The sequence below is a fragment of the Amia ocellicauda genome, chromosome 10, assembly GCF_036373705.1.
Source record: "Amia ocellicauda isolate fAmiCal2 chromosome 10, fAmiCal2.hap1, whole genome shotgun sequence".
NCBI classification, from domain to species: Eukaryota; Metazoa; Chordata; class Actinopteri; order Amiiformes; family Amiidae; genus Amia; species Amia ocellicauda.
Window position 1 is genome coordinate 29276969 of NC_089859.1, and position 21194 is coordinate 29298162.

Sequence of the window (21194 nt, forward strand, 5' to 3'; positions counted from 1 at the left end):
CCAATATTTGTGGCACAGAATCTTCTTGAAGTCTGGATTTCCCACACTTTCTTTTATAAATGTATCAATATTTATTTTGCTTTGTAATTATTTGTGTATATAAATGTTAAAATGATTAATTGAAATTAAGATGGCATTGTCATGATTATGCACAACACCTCACCTGGTGAAATCCCATTAAGAGTTAAATAATTCAATTTAGAAATCCTTCTTTTCTTTTTCTATGAAAAATATTACACAGTTTACATACGTATTAACTTAAAGGTACATATAAACTTCAATGTAGCCTTCAATGTAGAATGTTCTGTTGCATCAGTGTGTATGGGGGTTGGGGGTGTATTCAATAGACTTATTTTACTGGGTTTCAAAACCTTAGATACACATTTTGTCATGACAGACACTTGTAATTGATAGTGTTATGCAAATCCCTTTCCTGTTGTAAGGGAACACTTACACCATGGAAGAGATGAGTAATGAGAACAAGGGCTGCTGTTGAGATCTTCAGCTCATTCTGTAAGATGACTGCAGTTACCAGCAGCAGCTCATTTACAATCATTGCTTAGACTACGTATTGCATCGAGACCAGTGTAGAGACCAGGCATGTTCATATAGTATGCTATAATTTCCGTAGGCTGGATAGCACATCCATAGGTAGTAGTACTCAGGCATAGTGGTTTGTTAAATACTCATAAAGTGTACGTCTTACAATCTGCATTTAATAAGTAGAACAGATGTATGTTTAAGCTGGTATATCCGTAAAGCCTAAAACCATCCCATGGGAAACAAATTCCTTGCATTCTTATAAAAGCCAAGATTAAAATGTATGCATTGCTAAAAAAAAAAAAAAAAAAAAAAATTATCTAGTGTTAAGGGAAAAGTGAAATAGTGTAGTTTTAGGGGACAATTTAAAAATTATCATGTGGTTTTCAATTACATGCTGCCATTTACAGGGTGTATTTTTATTCCTGAGTTATCAATACTTCATTGTAAGGTGTTTTTTTCAGTAAAATAAATAAAATCATAACAAGGCAAAACCAAAGCCAGCTAAGGTAGCAATGGTCCTCCAAAATTGCTTGATGATTCAATCAAATTTGCAATTCACTCTCTGGTCCACAATTTCTGCAAAGATACAATTGGGGGTTCACACAGTGGTACAAACGCTTGCATGTTCTGCATTGAATTACAATGGTTTACTAAAGTCATTGGTGAGAATTAATAAAACCAAGTGCCCCATCATATTTTCTTTCTATTACCTATTATGGGCTCACTTTGATTTGCTGTATTTCCTACACTGCATCAGATTGTCCATCTAACAGATAATTACCTGAATAAGAATATCATAATTGTACTGCAGCTAATTAATTGTTACTTCTTTTCACCACCAGAGTGCCTCCTGTAGATTCTCCTGAAAATGTAATATGCTGCTACCCTAAACTGTCACAGTGGAATCAAGGAGAATAACATGAGGTTGAGCAGCCTTAAAAAATATTAATGAGGCTTTGATACAAACTACACAACACAATCTTTCCCTGGCATTGTCACTGAATTACATGGCTATACAGTATCTATCCCTTGAGATGCAAAAAAAAAAACCTTAGGGGACCTTAGTTTTTGTAAGTATTTTAAAAGCTTCAGATTCAAACAATTTTAAAATTATTATCAAGTTATTTAGCAGATACATTTATTCAAGGTGACTTACATGGTTGAACAATCACTAACAAACATGTACAATACTGCAAAAGTGTCCAACTTTGGTTAGCTTATTAAATAGCTTTTTGAAAGCAGACTGTTTGGTCCTTAACTGTAATGGATGTGAAAAAAGAAATAACCATAAAGTAAGCTAAAAGGACATAAAGAGGGACATAGAGTTCCCGAACACGTATATATCTAGACTGGAGAGCAAGCAGTTCAATGTCATGTTGCTCAGTTACTGCATATGCCTCAAAATGTGATCTCACTTATGTGGACTATTTTTAAATTTCAAATATGAGTAAGAATGGAGAACTGCATGTCTTCGAGAAAAATTGCTTGGATTCAAAAGCAGATTAGCAGTTTCAGTGGTTTTCAAGATCACATCATCCTTTTTGTTTCTGCTGGGCAAACATTTGAGCAATAAGGGCAGCCTTAAAAACAAAGAATGTTTGTTGGTGAAATTTACATTGTCTTGTCCTTTTCTGAAAGTGAGATGTACTTTCACATCAAGTATTGATTTGTATGTCTTGAAGGAAAGAAAATAACAAAGAATAATTAATAAAAAAAAAACGACCACAGCATGTGAATTAAAGTTGGAATCCAGCTGAACAGGGTTGGAATTACTCAGTTTATTTATCTTTGAATATTGGACACTGGGTTTTAAATGGATCTTATTCCAGAATATTATTGGGCTTAGTTTGGCTTCCATGTATCAATCATTTTTGGAAAGCAACTTGAAATTCTGCATATGCTAAATCCCTTAGTCTATAAACCAAGAGTGCAATGGCAAAGGAAACTCATCAATGTTATTATTATTCACAATAAGTGAAAGGCAATTTGGCAGGGGGGTTTAGACAAGATGACATACCATTTGATTGAACCAGGTTTGTGCCTACTTAAAATGCACAAACTTATTGACCTCTTTAAATGGTGCTCTGTTGCTTCCTCAAACATAATTTGGATCCAGTAGGTACTATCTAGTGTTATACCATTTTATCAGTGATAACAATTATAGCATTCCTTTGCACTGTAGTGTTAATATATACATATTTATTTTATGCTAAGCCTACTTAATAAATAACATCATCTTTTTAATAATGTATTTAAATGTACAACTGAGGAAACAAAAACTGGTATACTATTAACATATGTTAATTTTTATTTTTTTAACACAGTGGGTAAAAAATAGATTAAGAAGTTAAAACAATATAATTAGAATCAGTATTCGTTTACACAGAATAAATCAAGTTAATCACAGAAGAATAATTAATGCACATTAATTTCAAGGTATTCAATAGTTTTAAACTCCTTAGTGTATGCAAAGGAATGATCTACAGCACACTGACTTGAGTGCATAAAGTTTACATCTTTAATTGAAGGCATAATTAATTATAACAAGGTTATGGGACTCATAATTAACATATGAAATGTCTTGTAATTGTTCAGGAAGGTGCACTGTAGATTGACAACAACTGACAACAATCTAATTATTTTACAGTCTTGGTAGTTGTAGGGAAGTTGTGGGAAGTATTTTCATGTAAAGACAACCTATCCAGATAAAACAAAGCAGACAAAATATTAAATTACAAATATTTTACATCAGCTATCAATTGTAAGTGACAGAGCCGAGGCAGGGTTTATGAAGGAAGAAATGTTAAACCAATCAACTATATGTTAGATTTAAGGGACATGAAATGATTATCTATTTATTATGCATTTTATCAAAGCAAATATGTAGAAGCTTTACCAAAAGCATAGATAACTATTGATTGTTGTATATATCAATCACACCCAAAATTACTTTCCCAGAACACAGCCTACTGGTTTGTCAACACATTGAACGCCATCAATTGTGTAAAAAGAAAACTTCCATTAGGCAGGTTTATCAAATTTAACATCAGTTACGATCAAAATCGTATGTTAAAAACAAATTCAATGAAAATAAACCAACCATGCCTTCAAAATCTCTACTTAATAAATAAACACTAAAACCCAGACACATCAGTCCCTTCATCTGCCCATGTCAGCTTTAATTGCAAAGATTATTACATTTCAAGTAAAAAAACAAATGTAGATCAGAACACTTTTCTATTTGTTTTTTATGTTGTCCTAGACTGCATCTCAAGCACAAAAACAGAATTCCTAATGCTGATAAAACTCTTCCTTTCCTCTGATACTTTATGCATTCACTGTGTGCTATGTGAGGAGCCACAGCACCATTTTTGGTTGCAAGTTTCGAACTAAAAGCGAATAATGAAAAGTCTCCTCTGCTACCTGCAAAGGTGAACCGAGTCACATAGAAATTCTCTTTCAACTGGTTGTTTCGAGGCTGACCTTGTGGGTTCCAGCAGAAGAGAAATCTTTTCCGTGTTTTTATACAGTGATCTGTTTTCTTTCTCTGGCAAAAACACATTAAATTTGTATTGACAGCTGAAAAATACATGTGCGTAAGTAACGACAGAGCACAGCAGGGGGTCGTCCTGCTGTCTACATTTCCATCGAAAATGGAATCACTTAAGAAAAGCCTTGTAATTTAGGGCTTGCCATTTAAAATTTATAAGCTGTAGAGATTTGAGGGATTAAGCATGACTTCTAGATCAAGCATGTGCTCAAGAGTTGATTTTTCTTTTTTTTAAATGGCTCATTTACTCGAGTAATTTCACATCGTTATTTTTTTAAAGCTGTTAAGTATAGGATTTTGGTTAAAAATATCCCTTCTAGGGCAAAATATGCAGTTATTCATGTAAGCCTGCTTTGTGATAAATAAGTATCCCGACATGTATGGTGTCTGTTTGATGTACCAGTTGCAACAGTCACCAGAAGTTGGAATTCAAGTTTAACTATAAAATATATAATTATATATCTGAAGTGCAGCAAGACTCAAGAAACATAAAACCTAAATTTCAAATTGATTACAGAAAATATGAATACAGGTTTTTGGTAACACACTCTAAGATAAATATGATAAAAATGTTATATAAGGTAACTACCAGTAAATCATACGTTATCTTGGATTGTTGCCATTGACTTGTACATGATTCTCGCCCTACACAGATTAAGAGAGTACTAACAAAATAACATTAATACTGTTGCTCTCTGTTGGATGCTTTCTGTTCATCTTATACTCATAGCAGTGGATGTGAGTTCACAAAGGACAATGTATTAATAGACTTTTGTATGTTATGAACACAGCTAGGAAGCTTCACCTTTAATATTATCCCTTGCAATTATCTTAAATATATAGCAAAATAATCTAAATTATCAAAATGTACTGGTCTCTATGTTGCTAGATTTACCCATTTATATTTTTTGAATGACCCTTTGACTATTTGTATGAACTATTATTCCCCAAGAAAACTACAGACATATATATTGTACAAACGTTCAGTTTTTAATGTGCAATCCAACTGTTCAGCGACAGTTCACATTAAAAAAAAAAGAAAGGTATGGAGTATTGTGAACATGCAGTGTTATGTTTAATCTAGGCAGGGGTCTTAAACTCTAGTCCTTCATAGTCAATGGGTTTTCTGGCTTGAATACTGCCTGAGTTCCTAATTATGTAAGTCAACTAATTATTCACTTCAGTGAGCCAATGATAATGAAAAGGTAATGATATGACAATATCCATTCAACATGTTGGACTGTGGCCCTAGTGGAACAGGATTGAGGACCTTGCTCCTAAGGTCAACCTCCATGTGCTTTTTTTTTCACTACCAGTTAGGATGTGGTACTAAAACAAAAGTCAACCAAAGAGCAAATACTGTAAGAACTTGATGAAAGTTGTCAGGAAAATAGCAGAAAACATCTCTACATGTGATGCTAGACACATCCTAAAACAACATCCTTACAGCTTTCAGGGGCCATACACTGTGTGGCCCCTGTCTCTGTTGTCTGAACCCACCTAAAGCTATATATAGTGACAATATATATAGTCACAGAGTCAGAAACACAGTAGGGCAGACATAACATAATTTTGCATGCTCTGTGTCCTCTACAGATAAGTGTGAGACTACAATTCACACAATCCACTGAGAACAGTCAATCATCAGATACACCTGTTCATACTTGTACTTTCATGAATAATATAAAGTTGTTTTGTGAATCCATGAGAAAATAAAACTGGCTCTAGCTTGGGACATTGGGGAATGAATTCAGTGTTTAGCTCAAGAAATCAAAAGGAAAGAAACTAAAATAATTAATTAGTTATCCACAGTAGATCCAGATTACATGGTAAAAGGAAAAGACTACTGCTGCTTAGAAACAACAAACCTAAGAAAACAGGAGAGCACTTATCTTAAAGAAAATACTAAGTCATTTTGTCATTTCTGTAGCATCATTTACACTGAATGGTCAAGTCAAACCCCCAGAGAAGGCAAACCAAAGTGGCACCAGCACTTTGTCCCTACACATACATAGATATGTTCTGATTATGATGATATGCTTAAAGGTGAACATGAGTTTGCCTTGGAATAGGTTTAGGAGAAACTTTCACAAGAACTGTAAAATGGGAGCTTTTGGATTTTGGTGCCAATAAACTTCCATCTCAGAAAGACCAGGAATTTATTTTCCTGTGCTACTTAAAGTGAAGATCATGCGGTGGTGCGCTCAATTGAGTTAACATAATTTAGCTGGTTGCTTGCTTCTTTTTAATTAAAAAGAAAATGAAAAAAAAATATGCACAATTATTTTTAACAATATAGTGCTTCAAAGGAAAATGCAAAAGGAATTTAAAAACAAGCTTAATATATTCAACACCTCAAATAAAATGTAATGATGAACTAGACTGCCTAACTAGGTAATAGCTTTTACTATTTCTTATAGGAATAAAAATAATAACCCCACCCCATTCTAATAATAACTGGTTATAAATTTCATTCAAGCTTAATGTGCATGTATTTTTATTCATAATTGAAAACTTTTAAGGCTTAAGAGCCATCCCTAGCATGAATGCAAGGCACATAACACTTATTTGAAGAATGGCTGATTTAATAAAAGGCATCACTGATGAATGCTCTGCTTGCCATTCAAGAGTGCATTTGTTAAATCAGATAGTGCTTTTTTCATATAATAATAACCAATATAATACAAGGAAATTATTTTAATCATAAAATGAAAAGCTATTGTGTTCAGTCATGCTATTAGCTTTGATGGTTTGTTTGTTACATGTATTTATTTATTACAGTTTAAATTGATCAAGAATGCCATATACTAAAATATGGGAGGATATTTATAGATAGCAGGCATTGCATATGCTTGAGAAATGTATTTTTCCCGGTAAAAACAATAATGTATATTTAGCACCAAACTTTGTATTGTTGTGGATTACTTCCTGGATGCACAACACACTAGTAAAGTTGATTTTGTCTGCCTTTTTAGAAGTGTCTGATGACACTCTTCCAAATATAAACTTCAATTCTATCAGATTTCGTATTTCCCGCTAATTAAGTGATGCCTAGCCTTGTCGCTGATGGTGTGAACCTTCCAAATGAGAGGTAAAGTTGCTGTTAACTTCCTTGCATCACAGTGCTTTTCTTGTCAAAGGAGCTTATAGAAACACATCTTGTAAGAATGTGTCTTAAATTATAGCGAAGTGGGTTGCCAACACGGAAGGAAAGACTTGTGTTACAGCCTAGAGCAATACAGAGGATTCCTTAAGTTTTGTCTTTCACTAGAACATGACAGCAATCATGCTTTTCAGGATAATAAGCTTCATTGATTTTTTAAACCACTTAACTGCATATTCGGAATAACAATGGGATATGGGTGGGAATTACATACACACTGGACACACGTGAAGGTACAGACAATTGAGGTTTGCTGCACATTTGCAATAAATACTACATGCATACATACATACATACAAACATACATAAATTACATAATCTGGTCTGTGAGCAGGAACTGCCGCTGTGCATTTGTTTTCTGTATCCAACAGAATCAAATGATGCTTCTAGGAATGTTACATCTTCACCTGTATGCAGTCTATGAGCTGGAGCACAGAACAAATACTATTGATGCCTACCAAGATGTATTGCAGCCTATTACTGTTTGCCTCAAGGGTGTGTAACCTATTGGTAACCTTACAAATGTGATATATATATATATATATATATATATATATATATATATATATATATATATATATATATACATTGAAAGGTAAAAAGATACAGGTTCTTATTTTATTCTTATTTTTATGGGGCTTCAAAGTTTTATTTTCCAGGATATTTCACACAAGATATAAACTGAAATAGAAGCCAGCACTTAAAGTTTGCAAAGCTTTTGAACATCATGGACATAGATCAGTAACGAGAAATGTTCAGGAGGCCATGCGGTAATTGTAAAGGAAGAAATTAAATGGCTCAGTACAGCTATCAACACAGCGGATATGGCTGATCAGAGCTTTAACTGGAAAGGAAGCATTGCATTTTAAGATATTACTTCTAATTCCAAGGTATGCAAATCCTTTCCCTTCAAAATACGCAAGCGAGGTTGAATAATGGCTCACTTCACTAATCCCATGATTCCCATCAGTGGCTTATAATGGCTTTAACAGGATAGCCTCCTTGTTCTTGAAGGCACTTTGCTTTCCCATCTAAAGGTCCTCAGGTTAAGGCCTATTATTCTGAATGTAACTCTTATTCTCTGCAGATTGGTTGTGCGTCTGTTGCTATATAATTATATCTATAACGGTGAATGGCATGCAAAATATATAGAATTTGCCTCAAAGCCTGCTTGGAAAACAGCCATGTCAATCCATCTTGTGAGAATCACTTCCTTGCATAAAATAAATACAGAACATAATCATTGGTGTATGATGTTAATGAACCCAACTTCAGAATCCCATTTCGTGTAACTACTTCAATGCGTCTCATTGCAATTATCTTATACAATCTGCTGGGGTATTTCAGCTCTCATTATCTAAAATTAAAACAGAGCTTGAAGATCCTTTTTATTAATCTAGAACAACTAAATAAATGGTTGGATGCTGTCAAAAGCACCAGCAGTAGACTGCCTACTACACATAATTTAAAATAATGCATTCACTTTTTCTGATTGGCCATATGAATCTTCCTATAGAGTCCCTGAATGCTTATTTCATGCTTTAACTCACTGTAAGCAACACCTCTCTTGACTATAAACAACACTAATTTGGCCTGTATACTCAGACATGTTACGATGAGTAATGCTCGGAAACCTTCTGATCACTTGAATTCTAATTATTAATGAATTAATTGGTTCATTCATAAGTCATTTGTAAATAAATATGTTTTTCATAGTGCCAAATCCTTCAGTAACAGGCATACAGTGCATCCAGAAAGTATTCACAGCGCTTCACTTTTTCCACATTTTGTTATGTTACAGCCTTATTCCAAATGGATTAAATTCATTATTTTCCTCAAAATTCTACAAACAATACCCCATAATGACAATGTGAAAGAAGTTTTTTTGAAATCTTTGCAAATTTATTAAAAATAAAAAACAAAAAAAGCACATGCACATACTGTAAGTATTCACAGCCTTTGCTCAGTACTTTGTTGAAGCACCTTTGGCACCAATTACAGCCTCAAGTCTTTTTGAGTATGATGCTACAAGCTTGGCACACCTATTTTTGGGCAGTTTCTCCCATTCTTCTTTGCAGGACATCTCAAGCTCCATCAGGTTGGATGGGGAGCGTCGGTGCACAGCCATTTTCAGATCTTTCCAGAGATGTTCAATCGGGTTCAAGTCTGGGCTCTGGCTGGGCCACTCAAGGACATTCACAGAGTTGTCCTGTAGCCACTCCTTTGTTATCTTGGCTGTGTGTTTAGGATCGTTGTCCTGTTGGAAGATGAACCTTCGCCCCAGTCTGAGGGCCAGAGCGCTCTGGAGCAGGTTTTCATCAAGGATGTCTCTATACATTGCTGCATTCATCTTTCCCTCGATCCTGACTAGTCTCCCAGTTCCTGCCACTGAAAAACATCCCCACAGCATGATGCTGCCACCACCATGCTTCACTGTAGGGATGGTATTGGCCAGGTGATGAGCGGTGCCTGGTTTCCTCCAGACATGAGTTCAATCTTTGTTTCATCAGACCAGAGAATTTTGTTTCTCATGGTTTGAGAGTCCTTCAGGTGCCTTTTGGCAAACACCAGGCAGGCTGTCATGTGTCTTTTACTGAGGAGTGGCTTCTGTCTGGCCACTCTACCATACAGGCCTGATTGGTGGAGTGCTGCAGAGATGGTTGTTCTTCTGGAAGGTTCTCCTCTCCACTGTGCTCATTGGGACCTTCAATGCTGCAATAAATTTTTCTGTACCCTTCCCCAGATCTGTGCTTCAATACAATCCTGTCTCGGAGGTCTACAGACAATTCCTTGGACTTCATGGCTTGGTTTGTGCTCTGACATGCACTGTTAACTGTGGGACCTTATATAGACAGGTGTGTGCCTTTCCAAATCATGTCCAGTGAACTGAATTTACCACAGGTAGACTCCAATCAAGTTGTAGAAACATCTCAAGGATGATCAGTGGAAACAGGATGCATCTGAGCTCAATTTTGAGTGTCATGGCAAAGGCTGTGAATACTTATGTACATGTGCTTTTTTTGTTTTTTATTTTTAATACATTTGCAAAGATTTCAAACAAACTTCTTTCACGTTGTCATTATGGGGTATTGTTTGTAGAATTTTGAGGAAAATAATGAATTTAATCCATTTTGGAATAAGGCTGTAAAATAACAAAATGTGGAAAAAGTGAAGCGCTGTGAATACTTTCCGGATGCACTGTATACATACAACACTTTTAACAGCAAACTCTAATCTTTCATCTATAAATGGTCTTTCTTGATGCTCGTGTTAAAGTGCTATACAAAATGGTCACAGATAGATTATTACATTAGCACTGAAGAGATTGCTCCAAAAAAAAAAAGCACACAAAGAAAAAGCCATACGAAAGGACATAGCTTTTAACTTTAATTAGCTAAAACATTATCTCAAACATTATCAGGTTGATGCCTGGCTATTAAAAAATATAACCACTTAATTGCGGTAAAACATTTCATGGCTTTGGTTTTGTTTCATAAGCTATGAGGAGGACATTTGCCCCCTTGGGCACAGTAAGTTCGAACCCAGTGATGAACCAGTAGCATGCACTAATAGGTAGCAACTGAGGTGGAAATAGCAGCTGCTCTAGGCATGCCTCTCTGAGCAGATTGTCTTTTCTTTCCATTTTGTCATTACTACAATTTTAGAATTCACCTTAATGTGATTTTTTTTCTTTTTTTAGATCCTTATACCAGTCATTGTAGACATCTGTGATGGCACACGAATTCTGAATCGTCGCCTTGTGCCTGGAATTCTGTCCAATACTAACAAGACACCTTTGATAGCCGGACAAAGCTGGTTCGTGCTTAAGAGGCTCTGAGAGAATAATCTATCACGCGAACGACAGCTGTGACAAATACCTAGATATTAGTGGTCACACACGACAAATCAGAAGACAAATGCATTGATGTTTCACCTCTGCAGTGCTCAGCACTAGCACGGAGGATCTACTTCAGAATCTAAAACAAGGCACTTTGCATAATGTGATCTGTGTGGTCTTTAAAAAGGACACGACGGTGGAGTGTACAAGTGGTTTTGCGGACTCCTGAAGTGACGTTGATCCATGCTAGATTGGATCCAAAACCCGACAAAAAAGGATCATCCACAGAGAAGGGTCAGTCACAAACACCCAGGAAAAGGACAAGAAAATTTAAAATAAATTTGTGTCCATTTCCACATGTAAACACATGCAACTGTGAACGATGTCATCCTATATCTTTAACAGAGCGCAGGCTATATAGAAGGATTTGTGCCAAGACAGCAGAGAAAGATCTCACAGGAGAACCATAGATTTCATGATATTATTGTGTCACTGGTCTCTGTGCATGTAAACCACCATCATTCTCCAGTGATCACAGCAGAGAACGGAACACATGGCTATTTTGCATATGAACTCTGCCCTTTCCCCTTCATTTGCATCAACAGCAGCTCTGCAGCCATAAAATCAAATCCCAGCGAGGCAGAGAGTCACTGTTTAGAGTATGATTAGAACACACATGTACACTCCTCCAATCATTGTGCTTATGAGATGATAATAGGAACATATAATTAAGACTGCCCTTTCATTTACTTTTGTTATGGAAAATGGAGTTACCCACTCTACAATTATAACATGAGAGAACAAAATGAGATGTGGGTGTATGAACAATACAGTATAGTTTGTAATTTGCAATTATTGAAAAGGTTTTTAACAGTAGTGGCAATCAAGAAGCATGATATAAGTGGATGTCGTTATAATTATCATTGTTTTTATTCTTTTAAGTCTTCTATTTATTGTCGTTAATAATTAATCATAATTTAAAAGAATGATATTATACACAAATCACGCTGATTAGAATAGAAGATTTTCAATGTCTGAGTATTTGAGAATTTGATTTCAATTATGAAATCTTGAATTTCCTCAGCTCTTCCAGTGACATTTTGTGCGCACTAAACCTTTCACTTTGTCAAGAGGGGACAGTTGATTACTCATCAGCAAGACACCTCACAGTGTGGCTTATTCCTGGTATTGGCCCTCACAGCTGTAGCAGCTTTAATGCAGCCTCATGGATCAATAAAAACAAGCACACTGACTCCATTTGAGATAAATATATGATGGAAAGACATTAATTGCATTCACCAGGAGTAAAGTTTGCTCCATATTTTTGTTTGTTTGTTTGTTTTTTCTCCCTCCTTTGTTTGTTTGCACCTGTTTTATATATATATATATATATTTTTTTTTATTTACAGCTTTCCATGACACACATTTCAATAAAAAACAAAACATTTCTCAAATACAATTGTGCTTCTATTTCCTTGAGGTTAGCTTGGGGCTCAGAAAATATAATTACTGGTCAATTCTGCCTGGCGTTCATGGCTGCAGTCTATTAGTAAATGCTGGTAAACTCACACTCTGATATCATGGGCAGCTACAGTTGAGAGGTCTGCTCCCACACACCACAGTTTATCAAACACTCTTACATGATTTCACCTCATTGCATTTAATCAACATTTAGCTTGAATCACAGTCATCAAAGATCCTTTTTGCACATGTTTAAATGTAGGATAAATACATGCCAACATACACTCACTGCCGGGAACTCATGCTCAGTCAATGTATCTTAATTTTACTTTGGTTTTTCAGTCACATTTTCAAGGTCAAATGAAAAGAAGAATTTGTCTCTCCCTAATCCTGAGATTACATTCTGCACTACTACTTTCCGTGTGCCAGACGAGCTCCTCACTAAGGAATAATGAGCCAATGCATGATTACAGCCCGAGATAATACCCAGGATTAAGATGCCACACTCCCTGGCTGGGACTGTTTTATTGTAACATTTACTAAGAAGCAATATAGATACAGTGGTATACCCCCCACCCCCACCCCTACCAACCTACACTTTCCACCTTAGCTTTTCTCCTAACAATGAGCACAGATAACATTCAAATCCTCTTTGCTTTGCTTTTATAACATTGCCTGTATCTTTACTATTCAGAATGATTATCAAAAAAGAAAAGAAAGGAAAAAAGCATATGAATCTGACAGGAAAATTAATCTTGCCTTCAGGAAAAAACATAAAGGCAACACTTGTCACAGAGGTCTAAGACACAGTCCTCCTATATTGTAATTACAGAAAGGAATTCAACAAAAGGTAAGTTTTAAGCCACCCGTGTGGATGGTTGTGTTTTTAAAAAAAACATGCACGTTGTGATAAGATTCTATAAAGCAATTTTGGTAACTGTGAAATAAAGACTTAAGGCAACAAACAAATTGGTCTCATGCAGTTTTATTGAACAATAATGCATACAGAATAGAACATATTTTACTCATTTCCCCCTGCCACTCAAATTGAATTTTCATTATTTCATGTAATTCTGTCCTGAACCAACTGGGGTGTAATAAATAAATATTAAAGCAGCCAGCATGAATAATTATGGCGTATGCTGAAGAAGTTGAACATTCTTCTATTGCTGAGTGATAGCACAAAGCACAATTTTATTTAGGTTTTTGCTTTGTTTTTTTAAATAAGAAATGTTGATGACCAACCTGAAAAAATGAGGGGCTATGGCAAAATCCTTGCTATGAAGCAAACGTTTATTATAATACTTGCAGAGGCAGTACTAGAAACACTGTAAGGAGATAAAAGTATGGTTAAAAATGAATTAATGTATTTCATTTGTCTGATGTATGAGTGTTTATATTATTCAATCATGGCACTAAAAATAAGACATAAATCCTCTCTGTCTTCTCTCTGCTAAAGTGCCGCAGGAAACTTGCTTTTCTCTCACTGCCAGATTACGTTACAAACAGAAAGTAACCTCAACCCCTAAAACTCCCCTCTCCTACGTGTGACGTCAGATATAGAATACAATGTTTCTTTGTGAAAATTATGTTGTTTATAAAATACTGTTCACTTGACCTTTAAGTCAATGTACTGGTAATGCTGGCATTATCCCAGGGAAGTGTAAAGAGGGTACACAGGTGTTGTCAACTGTATGGCCTTGTTAATCTAACAGCAGGCTGTTTTCCCATTAAATAATTCCACAATTAATTAAAAACCCAGAGCCTTTTGTTCTTCATAGGATGCAAGAAAAGGGAAAGATTTGCTTTGGCTTAAGCAGGATTTGTTTCTCATTTAAAAAAAAAAGAAAGAACAAACACAGCATTTGCATTAATAATAAAGCTGCCCTCCTTAAAGTAAAAATAGAGAAGGAAATGTTTTGGGATATTTCAAGAGAAAAAATTCTACCACCTGTCAAACAGCAAGCACAGTGGAGCTACATTAGCAAATGTCAGTCTTGATTCTCAAAAGATATGGAAAAAATGCGTGTCTTCAACATATTGTTTCCTGGGTGACAAATGACTAGTGATCCCATTTGATTGTTTGATGTGTGTATTATGCATTTTTATTAAAGATTAGATTGTTTTCCATGCATCTGGGAAGGTATTTATAGCAGGTGTTAGAAAGAGAATGGTGATATTTACCTCTCCCACCTAACTTAATCTGAAATAAACTGATTTGGCCTGAAACATTTATGGCTAGTTTCACAGACCTTGATTAGCACTAGATCTACTCTACCTGAAATAACATTGGGTAATGCATGACTAGTGCTGATTTGTAACTCTATGAAAACAGTCCTTATTTCCTGTGGAGTCTGTGGAGATTGGATTAGAGACTGGAAATTGTGAGCCATTTAGCAAGGAAAAGGGGTAAAAAAAAAAGATCTGGGATAAATACTTCTCTTGAATGTGCAACCTAAACATGACCTATTACTGAGATATGACAAAAGTCATGTCAATATGTGAAAATATCAAGTGTCTTTTGGTGAAAATTAATTTTGATATGAAAGAACACCCTGGCACTTTTGTTTCCTTGATTTGCCTTTATTTTAGTAAATGTCATCATACCCATTTAAGACAGACATATAACACAAGGATTCATAACACTGGGAATCACACTGAATAATAATTTGAAGACTGTTCAGTATAATTTAAAACCTATTATCTAACAAGTAGATGTGTCAGTGACATAGCAGGTTCATGGAAAGCTTGTGAGAGATTTACAGATTGATAAAAATGCTCAGTACATATACTATGCATATATTATTCAAGCTAATTTGCCCAAAGTCCATTAGTATGAGAGTTTTAAACTGCACAACAACCTATCTTTCTGTACCAGGCTAAGTCTGTCAATTATTATCATTAGTAGTAGTAGTAGTAGTAGTAGTAGTAGTAGTAGTAGACTATGCTTGGAAAACCGTATACCTCTTTGCGCAAGGTCATGACTTTAAATCACCAACTTCATAACACTTAAAATAAACTATTTGCAACTTAATATCAACCAATTTACAATTGGGTCAATTTCAATTTTCAATCTTTGTGTTATTCTGTTTGTGTGTATTGGTTAATATTACTTTTATTTTTGTATTTGTGAAGTTCTACTAGTAGTAGTAGTTATAGTTATAGTTGTTGTTGTTGTTCTTGTTGTTGTAATATCCCCCCTTAAAATAATTGTAGACCTATTAGCTAAATGTATAAAGATGGTAAATGCTAAAACGATATAACAGTCTCTTGTCACAGGGGTCAGAAACAATCACAAGGCAAATTAGCTATTATTCCTAAAGTATGGAAAATAATGGGTATGGGTAATTTATGCTATAGGCTAAGGCCATGACCCATACTTTTAATTAATGGCCTATTATTGGTCACTAGGGCAATGAAGAAAATATTTTCCTCAAAGCCCACTTTTAAAAGGAAACAAAGTCCCTACACCATCCAAACGATATTATCTCATTCATATTTATGAGTAGCAATACATTATATTTATTATTTATACAAAATAAAATAAAAAGTATTGCTTAAAAACAGTTTCTGGCTTTTACATATTTATCATAAGAAAACCACTGAAGGTTTAACAATGTGTGCATCTTGCAGAGAGTGAAACTCAACAAAAGAAAACCTAAATATCTCGTTATCATCAGTCACTGCTCCGACATGAAAGAAATCTTATTGCCCATTTTTTTAAGTTTTTTTGTATCAAATTCGAAGCAGACAGAACAATTGTCCTTTATTTAATACTATATTTTATTGATTTACTACTACTACCGCAAAAACTAGATTGTCCACAACAATCACTTGAAGTTCTAGCAGCAGCATTAGACAGGGACCAACAGCCAGACTGACTGACTGGATTTGGGTGACAATATTGCCACTGGTGTCACCAGAATCATTACACAGACAGCTTTGGTGTTGCTGTATTTCACTTAGATCACCAGACAGATCAATAGCATTGCTTTTGACTTGCCAACATGAAATGATATACATACTCAAGTTTGTCACATTTGAAGATCTCAAATGCATAATATCAAAGGAGCACCAACAAGGAATACATATAGTACAGCTGCGCCATTTTTAAACTATCTTTATGCCTTCAATGGTTTTAATAACCATAAGTGGTCCTGACACTTGGCAGAAACAATTATTTAAAGCCTGTGTCATGAAACCTGCTATATAGGTTAATAAGATTCCCCATGCATAATTCCAAATATTCAGTCATAAAATATTCAGGTGTGCTGCAAAAACAAGGCATTTAGCGAAAGAGACTTATTTGATATCAATCCAGAAAAAGAACAATTACTTTAGTCGCATACACACATCTATCATTGGGGCATATTGTTGTAGCTCTGTGTTTAGCGCTTTTTTTTCATTCAGAAACTGTGGCAGAAAGGATAGGGAGGGAAAGGTGTTTGATCAGTTGAAGGATGGTCTTGTGGAAATTTCTTATCTCTGTATGCTGACTATAGCTATTCTGTCTCTTTGTCACCTCTTATTTCTCTGGTATATTTTCTCAGAAAAAGAGTTGTCGTCTTTAAGATATCACAAAAAAGTGCGCACCACATTTTCACAAACAGAACAGAGTAGCTTAGCTCTATTTAAAGATTCATTCATCATCATGTAAAGGTTGTTGTACGATTTAAAGTTCCAGACATGTGCATGGTCTCTCATGCAGAGAGACTCAATGCACTTTCTATCAGATTAATTCTGTTTGAATTTGCCATTCTGTTTGACCGATTGTACCTATTTGCACTGCAGACACTTCCTCACTCTCTTCTCTTTAATTACAGAAATATGAATTAACTTGGGCTGAAAGAGGCGAATGTTTATCAATTCGCTATGTCTTCATCTAATGAAGTTTGCCACCAAATCATCATTAGCTTCTGAAAAAAACGAGCTTTCAAAATTACAACAGTAAGGACTAATGTAAATCATTATCCGGGATTCATCTCTAGCCATGTTTTTTTCAAAATCTACTGAATCATCAGAATTACAGAAGGCCTTACGTGCTTCCATTTTTATTGCAATTTCTCATTTGACATAAATCAAGAAATTTGCATTAATTTGAACCTGAAGGGTGAATAGTTCTCCCATATATACACATCAACGTTAGGTTTACCACAGCATGGCTTGCAAAGTTTGTGTAAATATGATTGAGGGATGTTTCTAGAGAATAATACATTATTTTAAAATAATAATGTACAGCATTACAATATCATGACACACACAAAAGGAACAGGAAAAGGAACATTTCTGTGAGTTTGCCATGGTACACCACATTAAACATTACTGTATTTTTACCATGGTACAACAAACACTTTACTGTGTTTTTACTACAGTAAATGTCACTGTCTTATGGGTCAAAAGTTATGTGACTTTATAAATATTCGAAGTTTTTTTACATTTTCAACAAGGGGGAGGTATTTCTCATAATGTCAACCACCAGCATATGATAGTGGATTTTTATTGAACAATGTTCTGCATTTTCAAAACACTGCTAGTCATTTATCATTTATTTCCCACAAATCCATTACTCAACACAGCAGTTAAGAAACATAAATTCCAAGTACTAGGAATGATGTTACCCTTCATATTTGTTTATTTATTTAGTTTGTATGTTGTGCATAATTGTTCTGAAAGCCAAAGTTTAAATTCCAAATTTTAATAAATGATGGGTCAGTCAGTTCTGCTTTAATAGGCTGCATTACAAGAACACAATGGATATATACAGCATAGTATGCAAATTAGTTTTACATTTAGAAACTGCATGATGATATTTTTCCTCCTCTATTTGTTTTTTCAGTTGCTGATAAAGTTGTTTTGTAAAGCTTTGACTGGCAAACAAAACCAATCCATGAAACAATTAATACGCCAGTATAAGCATTGCTACTTTTTTCATCCCACATTTCCCCTGTGAATAACAATGATCAGACCTATCAAGCTGTGAAAGGTTCTTCATAAGTAAGCAACATATCAACTAGAGAGTGTCCGGATACAGAATGAGAAGAGACATCTGTCTGGATGGAACACATTTGCTGGTCTAAGTACTTGGGCAAGAAGAGATGATAAATCATTGTAAACTGTAAGTAAATTAATACTAAAAGCATAGTAAAACATATGCTTTTGTAACCACTAAATAGTAGTTTACGTATTTCTTTGGTTGGGACATTGTGGAGGCTTTGAGATGATAAATAGATTTGGTCTAATTAACTGTCATAAGTATGTAAAAACATTGAAACAGTCCATGCTCACCCTGCTTGGTCAATCAACCAATCAGACACCTCTGGTGGGACACATCTAGGCTTACTAAAGCCAAGGCCTACTTGTGCTTGTTTCGTGTTAGTTAAGTTACAAGGGTTTTTCACAACAGAGTCCTCATGGATATCAGTTGTTTTGTTGTCTCTCAATTCACTAATAGCCCAGAAGCATCTGGAACGGTCACTGCTTGCTCAATTCCTTAGAAGATTCTCTTTCTTCAGGACCTTTCCTGACCAACCCTAAGAGATACTTTCCATGCTATTACTGTTATCATGTATTGCTTTGAGTTAATGTTACACAGTAGTGTACAACATTTACAACAATTTTATATGTTCAGGGAAAATCCAACATCAAGCCATTCTGTCAGTGAAGAGGGTCCTAAAATAAATAATTATAGGCCATCAAATTACTGAGAATTAGACATGATGCTCTGGGCTAAGTAATCCTATAATCTGACAAGAGATACCAAAGTATGTTATACTGAATACCTAAGCATGATACCTAGCACTGCCTTTCCATTTCTATGAGAAAGGTGATCCAGACCATTTGAGATCGCCCTCATTCATTTCCATGAGCCAATAATGCCAGTTAAGTGAAAGTGATCTGTAGACAGAATGCAATGGTATACATTATGACTTAATTCTGAAAGGGAACAACTCCAATTCACTCACACAGGAAAGCAATACAATGCCAATGCCAAAACAAAAACAAAACAAAAACATTTATTTCCATTTGTGTATATTATTTGAGAAGGTATTATAATTGCATCCATAAGTATTTTCAGGTATCAAAAAGTATGTATGTATGTATATAATAAATGCATTCCAGACTGTATACTTGTTAATAGAAACAATGACAGGGTATAGAATTGTGTATTCTTTTGAGTATAAAATTCTGCATACCTGTGGTATTGTAAAAGTTGTAATAATTGAATAATTGAAATTAAGTGATCTTTACCTATACTTTCTTTTAGGCTCAATACACATTATTAATAGAACAAAATATTTTGCTATCTGTAGGACTGAATTAGTTAAGTATCAGTGTTGGGTTTCTGGGGAGCTCACAATGGCCTCTAGCAGAACAAAACCTATAGAGGCTCCTGTGCAACACTGCTCCAGTGACAAAAAGTGGTGTACATATAACATCTACAATACATACCTGTGATTATTTGTCAGAAAATATTGTAATGCCAAAAAATGTAATATGATTCAATAAGTCTAGCAAAACTAAAATTGAACTTTTTAGCCAAAGAATGGTCAACATTTGTCAAGTCTAGATGTAATTGCTGCATGTGTTGCTTCCATCAAGTTTAACTTAAGGGGGTGGTAACTTATCCAATCATGATATTTCAGAATTGTATTTTGAATATATATTTCTTCCACAAAAAAATAATATTTTTCTCCTTAACAAAGTGGAGTGTGGTGTGCACATCAGTGGAGAACAGTCCTCATTTCAACGCATGACACTCTGATGCACTGACACGATAAAATGTGAAATACGTTCAAGGGGGTATAGACTTTCTATAGGCACTGTATAACATAAAATTCACAATATATATTTGTTAGTGTGTTTATGTATGGTTGTTAATGCTAGTCTGTTAATACCGTGCTTTTCCAGTGTGTGATAAATAATGTATTAGTCATAATAGGTTGAAATACAGGAATGTAGCCTTTCCTTTGAAGGTTGTACCCTTTGGTTGTCATCTCTTGTTCATGGACTGTGTCTATTGGATTAGCTAAAGTGCTGCTTCATAGCATGAAGCATCAAACAAAATTAGAAGAAGAAAAGAAAAAGAAAGCAATAAGCTAATTAAAATGAAGTATTTCATCTTCTGCAGTGGTGTTAAACTAATCCAGATTTGGAGATAAACCCAATATTGTGGTGTATCTAAACAATACTTTTATTTTGAAGAAGAATACATATTTTAGTGTGACTAATGTGACTAGTTATCATTCAAAAGCAATGCTAAAGAAGATATGCTGGACAGGGAGTATTCCTAGGTCAATTATGAATCAAATATGAATTCAAATGTTTCAAGAGTTTTAACTGTAATTGTTGCCACCTGTTTAGAGGAAATGTAGTATAATCTATGGAAATGAATGATTTATTGTTATTAAGTTATATATATATATGGGCCTATGGAGACATCTATATCAGGGATGGACAGCTATGGCCACAATCCAGGAAGTCTGTATAGGTCACTCTTAATCATCGAGATCGGAAATGTTGTTAAATTGGTCCAACTAAGCCAAGGATTATTTGAATTTTGTAGTTAAGAGCTAAAGTGAAAAAAAAGAGTACACTGTGCATCCCTAAATGATCTACCTGATTTTGGTCCTACCTTCCAC

General features: G+C 34.9%; 1 protein-coding gene across 2 annotated transcripts in view; it reads right to left on the reverse strand.

Moving 5' to 3' along the window:
* Window positions 1–21194, reverse strand: part of khdrbs3 (KH domain containing, RNA binding, signal transduction associated 3) — a 105697-nt gene that overhangs the window by 52161 nt on the left and 32342 nt on the right. The window lies entirely within an intron of this gene.